Consider the following 6,425-nt stretch of genomic DNA (forward strand, 5'->3'; position numbering starts at 1 on the left):
CGAGGGGGATGGGTCTGGCTGGGATGCTTCAACGGGCGGTGTGGACTTACTGGGCTGAAGGGCCTGTTTCCACACTGTAGGTAATCTCATCTCTGATCATGCGCCTCTGTCTCAGTTCTGTCACAATTACATTGAGACTTACCCTTTGTATTGGCCCTCTAATAATGCGGCACTTCCTCAAGACTGACCATACAGAATTGAGTCGCTGCCTCAGCATTGACCGCTTGACAACGAGCCACTGGTTCTGAATAGAGCTGCAATACCTCAGTCCTGACCCTCCATTCATGGGGCATGCCTTGAATTCTGACACCTGCATAATGAGGCACTGCCTCTGACAGCAATGCACTCCCTCAGTTCTGACCCACTCAGCACTGAGGATCTAACAGTGCTTCAATATATCAGTGTTGATCCTATGAGAATGAGGCAGGCAGTCAGTGCTGAGCCTCTGATAGACCTGCATAAAGCTCATTCCTGATGAGTTAAACATGTGCATACCCTCAATTCTGACACTGAGGCACTGCCTCAGAATGGACCATCTGACAATGATGCAATACCTCAGTTCTGACCCTCTGACAGTTCTGCAACACCTCAATCCGCACCCTTCAATCAGTAGGCACTCCCTCAATTATGAGCCCTTTGTGAGTTCGTTCTGTAACAATACCTCATTGCTGCAGTGTCAGTGCTGAGAGAGGGCCTTTTTATTCACTCATCAGTACCTAAGGCACTGGCTAATTGTCAGCAGCTCAGTTCTGAGGCAGCGTCTCTTTGACAGAGTGTCAGCACCAAGGCAGACCCTCACTGTTATGGTGTCAGAATGAAAAGATTGCCATTCAGAGGGTCTAAGAAGTGGTGTTTCAGATTAGTCAGAGGGTTTATACTGAGGCATTTCAGATCAGTCAGAGCGTGCCTCATTTTAATGCAGTAAGACTTGAGAGAATGCCTCATTGTGAGAGGGTCAGAACCAAGTCAGTGCCTCATTATCAGACACAGTCCAAAGATGTCAGTAGCTCTGTTATAAGGTGATACCTCAATGAAGGATCATTCTTGAGTGTGTGCCTCATTGTTCGTGGGTCAGTACGGAAGGAGTGCCTCAAAACTGGGGAGAGCCAAGTAATTAGAGATTTGGTGCTGAGGTCAGTGCCTCCTTGTTACAGGGTAAGTTCTGAGGCAGGCTCACATTGCTGGAGGGTTAGTTCTGAGTGAGTATATTACTTGCACACAGTAAAGACTGAGTCAGTACCTCAATGCATTGGGTTCAGAGTTGATGGAGTACAACATGATTAGAAGTTCAGTCCTGAACGATTGCAGCTCTGTCAGAGGGTCAGAACTGAGGGGGCAGTGCTTTACTGTCAGCGGATCAGTTCTGACACAGTACCTCATTGCTGGAGGATCAGATCTGAATGAGTACCACATTGTCAGAAGGTCAGTACTCAGCCAGTGCCTCAAACAGAGAGTACCCATGCAAATAAGCAGTAAAAACACCCATGTAAATTAAATCTTAAAACACAGAGGATCCTGCAAACAAACCCTAAAACAGAGAGCCTCCTGGAAATAAACCCAAAAACACAGAATGCTCTGCAAATAAACTCAAAAACACAGATGGCACTGTAAATAAACCATAAGACACAGAGCTCATTGTTTCAGGGTTTTTTTTAAACAAAGACCCAACCGTAACAAAACCATGAAATGAAGATCCTCCTGTAAATAAATGCTAAAGCCTAGAGCTCACTGGAAATAAATCCTAAACTACACTGCTCACTGTAAATAAACCAGACAGCCTTCTGCAAATAAACCTTAGAATACAGCCTTTCTATGTATATCTTAAATCACAGAGCTCTTTGTAAATAACCCTAAAACACAGGCCTCATTGTAAATAAACCCGAAAACAGAGAACTCCCACCCCGCCACTGTATAAGCACTGCAACACAGAGCCCCCTGTAAATAAGCCATAAAGCACAGATCTACCCTGTAAATTAAGTCAAAAACATACAGGACACTGAAAAACACAGAGCCCCCTACAATTGTACACTCAAACACACAGACCCCTTCAAAAAGAACTCTAACACACATTCCCCCAGGAAGTCGAGAGGAAAAGACAGGGCTGAATAAAGCCGAAAACACAGCGCACCTCTTCATGCACCCGAATACTGAGCCGACCTGTAAACTATCTGTAAGGCAGGGCCCTTCACAAATAAACCCTAAAAGACAGAGCTCGCGATAAAAAAAAGAGCGCCCTGTAAATAAACCCTAACACACTGAGTAAAAACCCAAAAAAACTGCGGATGTTGGAAATCAGAAAAAAAATACAAAGTTGCTGCAAAAGCTCAGCAGGTCTGGCAGCATTTGTCAGCTGAAAAACAGAGCTAACCGGTTCCGGTTCGGTGACCCTTCCACAGAACCTCCCTCAGTTCTGCTGGGCTTTTCCAGAAACTTTGTTTTTGTTCCTGATTTGCAGCATCCGCAGTTATTTCAGTTTTCAATTCACCAGGCAGTCAGTAACATCAAATGGTTGTGTATCACATATTTACCAGTCAGACTCAAACACGCCAAACTCGTTCGCTCACGTGGTCTGAGAGAACAAGGTGTTGAGCCGGACGAACACAGCAGGCCCAGCAGCAGGAAGGCTGACGGTTCGGGCCAAGACCCTTCTTCAGAAAAGTGGTCACTTGTTAATCTTGTAACCTTTGCCCCTGAATATCCTGTGGTCTGCCCTGTTTACTCATATCGGTTAGCACTCAACAAGGCTTCCGGAGGCTGGCTGGTGTGTCTTTAGTGATACAGGGCCAATCGCCTTCAAATATCCTTTTGTGTGGTTTTTGTGTGACATTATATCATAAGCCTCTTTACTGTTGTACTAAAGGTCCTCTTTACCGAAGGACCCACAGCGCTCCATGTGACCACTATCGCGCTCTCATTCATTCATAACTTTACTGACCACTCACTAGGGTCCTTTGTTTACTGTTACGCATTTCATTCATTCATTCATAAAATTGCGATCTTGCCATACTTTTCACTAATAAAGGGAGACTATAAATTAAAATGTTCCTTCCACGCATTACTGCCTTTTCACAGTTTGAACTCGTGTTGCTGACAGTGTCCAAACCTGTGTCGACATCAGAGTCAATCCCTGACTATGTGTTAATTTTCTAATCTATTCAGAACAATATCTTCCCATCCATCGTGTCACCCAAAACTATGAATAATTACAATATTAATCAGCCCTCAACAAACGTCTCCCAGGACTTGAATTGCTGGCGGGACATCAAACAAGTTTCTGCTTTACCACGTCTCTGTTAGATACATATTGAATAGGGTCCGCGATCACTTTCAGAAAGTTCCTACTCTCTCTCAAAACAGCTCTTCCGTGAAATTGAGCGAGAAGAATGAGAAGGTCGGCAATAGTGAAATCTCAAGTCCCGGCCGCGGTAATCAGGCCACTGACCTTTCTGCTGTCATCAACTGATTGTCAGCCCAATCAAATCACATCGGGTTGATAATCTTTCTGGTGTCGTCTAATTTTAAAAGAATAAAAAGGATCCACACCAGTCATTGCCCTATTTCAAATATCTCAGTCCTGTCCCTGTAATAGCCCTCAGTCCTGACCCGATTGGCCGTCAGACAACACTGCACGTCTACGGTACTGACCCTCTGACCATGAGGTACTCTCACAATGAGATGTTATTGTATAACATCCCATTGATTTCTATACTTCTACAAATTAAAGTCTTTTATCTGCCTACGCACAGGGATGCAGGCACTGCCCTGAAGCTTCCTGCCCAGCTAGGAATTCAGTGTAAAACTTTTGGAACTCTTTGTCTTCCCACACATCGGTATGCAGACACTGTCTTAAGCTTCCTGACTGAATACAATTAGAATTAAACTGTGTCAAATAGGGTTCGGTGGGGAACATTTGTAACGGTGTGAAACTTCTAAAGCATGCAATTTCTGTCGCTGACAAAGGGGCCAGGGCACTGAATTTGTGATTTCAAGTTGCCAGTGTGTCTGGCTAGAACAATCTGTCCGGATAACAACTTGAAATCGCCTTATGCCATCAGCAGCCACTTCAAGAGCAATCGATACTATGTCCTGTGAAAATGGGAACTGCAGTTGCTGGAGAATCCAAGATAATAAAATGCGAGGCTGGACGAACACAGCAAGTCCAGCAGCATCCTGAGATGTGCTGTGTTCATCCAGCCTCACATTTTATAATCTTCGGGACTATATCCTGGTCTTTCATGTTCTTGATGTAATAATTGTTTGGTATCCTGTCTTTGTCTGTTGTAGTAATTATTTTAGGTATCATGTCATTGTAAAATGTGTAATTATTTTATGTATCATGTATTTTGTAAAGTATGAAGAGCGGGGACTGTCCGCTGCTCGGGGAGAATTACCTGCGAGACTCTGCGCTCTGTGCCAGGTTAAGTACTGTGATTCTCCACAGCTTGTACTGGCTTGGTAATAAAAGGATTCGTGTTTTTCTAAACAGGTCAGTGTCTTGTTATTGCAACAAATCCGTGAGGGTCCCCGAAAACGAACCTGACAACAGGACTGATTCTCTGACAGTGAGGTACTCCATCAGTACTGACCCTCTGACAGTGAGGTACTCCCTCAGTACTGACCCTCTGACAGTGAGGTTCTCCCTCAGTAGTGACCCTCTGACAGTGAGGTTCTCCCTCAGTACTGATTCTCTGACAGTGAGGTACTGCCTCGGTACTGACCCTCTGACAGTGAGGTACTCCCTCAGTACTGATTGTCTGACAGTGAGGAACTCCCTCAATGCTGACCCTCTGACAGTGAGGTACTCCCACAGTACTGATTGTCTGACAGTGAGGTTCTCCCTCAGTAGTGACCCTCTGACAGTGAGGTACTCCCTTGGTACTGATTCTCTGACAGTGAGGTTCTCGCTCAGTACTGACCCTCTGACAGTGAGGTACTCCCTCAGTACTGACCGTCTGACAGTGAAGTACTCCCTCAGTACTGATTCTCTGACAGTGAGGTACCCCCTCAGTACTGACCCTCTGACAGTGAGGTGCTCTCTCACTCCAGTACTCTCACAGTGCTGCAATAACCATCATCCAATGGTACTCCCTCAAATCTGACTCTTTGACAAAGAGGCCCTGCCTCAGAACTGACTTACTGACTGAGGTACTAACTCATTCCGACTAATTCGCAGTGCTGCAGTGGGAGCTGTGTTTTTTCATGTTGATTTACAGTGGGCCTTCTGATTTAGGCTTTATTAACTGGAGGTCCTGTGTTTTGGGGTTTGTTTACAGTCGCCTCTGCGAGTCTATTTGCAGGAGGCTTAGTTTAAGGGAGGATTTGCAGGGGGCACTGTGTTTCAGGATTTATTTACTTGGAGCTCTATGTTTTACACTTTATTTACAGGGACTCTGGCTTTTATGGTTTCTTTTACATTTTATTTCCTGAATGACCCTTCTTAGGATTTATTGAAAGGGGTGTCTGTGCTTGAGAGCATATTTACAGGGTTAACAAGGTGGAGAGCTGGATAAACACAGCAAGCCAAGCAGCAGCAAATGAGCAGGAAGGCTGGCGTTTTGGGCGAGACCCTTCTTCAGAAATGGTAGGGGGAGGGGGATCTGAAATAAATAGGGAGAGGGGGGAGGCAGACAGAAAATGGATAGAGGAGAAGATCGGTGGAGAGGAGACAGACAAGCCAAAGAGGCAGGGATGGAGCCAGTAAAGGTGAATGTAAGTGGGAGTTAGGGAGGAGATAGGTCAGTCCAGGGAGGATGGACAGGCCAAGGGGGCAGGATGAGGTTAGTAGGTAGGAGATGGGGCTGGGTTTTGAGGTGGGAGGAATGACAGGTTAGGGACCCTGTACCCCAATGGTGTCAATGTGGACTTGACAAACTTCAAAATCTCCCCTCCCCTGACCGCATTCCAAAACCAGCCCAGCTGGTCCCTGCCTCCCTAACCTGTCCTTCCTCCCACCTATCCCGTCCTCCCACTTAATTTCTCCTCTATCCGTCTTCTATCGGCCTCTCCTCTCTCCCTATTTATTTCACAACCCCCTTCCCCTCCCCCATTTCTGAAGAAGGGTCTCGGCCCGAAACGTCAGCTTTCCTGCTCCTCTGGTGCTGCTTTTCCTGCTGCGTTCATCCAGCTCTTCACCTTGTGACCACAGTCACAATGATCTTTAATTGTAAACTAATCTGTCATATTATTTGAGATAATGGGAACTGCAGATGCTGGAGATTCCAAGATAATAAAATGTGAGGCTGGATGAACACAGCAGGCCAAGCAGCATCTCAGGAACTTAAGTCTGATGAAGGGTCTAGGCCCGAAACGTCAGCTTTTGTGCTCCTGAGATGCTGCTTGGCCTGCTGTGTTCATCCAGCCTCACATTTTATTATCCTGACATATTATTTGATCTGTTAAGGTTACAATGGTTCCCGTGCCTCCTA

The sequence above is a fragment of the Stegostoma tigrinum genome, chromosome 35 (assembly GCF_030684315.1).
Source record: "Stegostoma tigrinum isolate sSteTig4 chromosome 35, sSteTig4.hap1, whole genome shotgun sequence".
Classification (NCBI taxonomy): domain Eukaryota; kingdom Metazoa; phylum Chordata; class Chondrichthyes; order Orectolobiformes; family Stegostomatidae; genus Stegostoma; species Stegostoma tigrinum.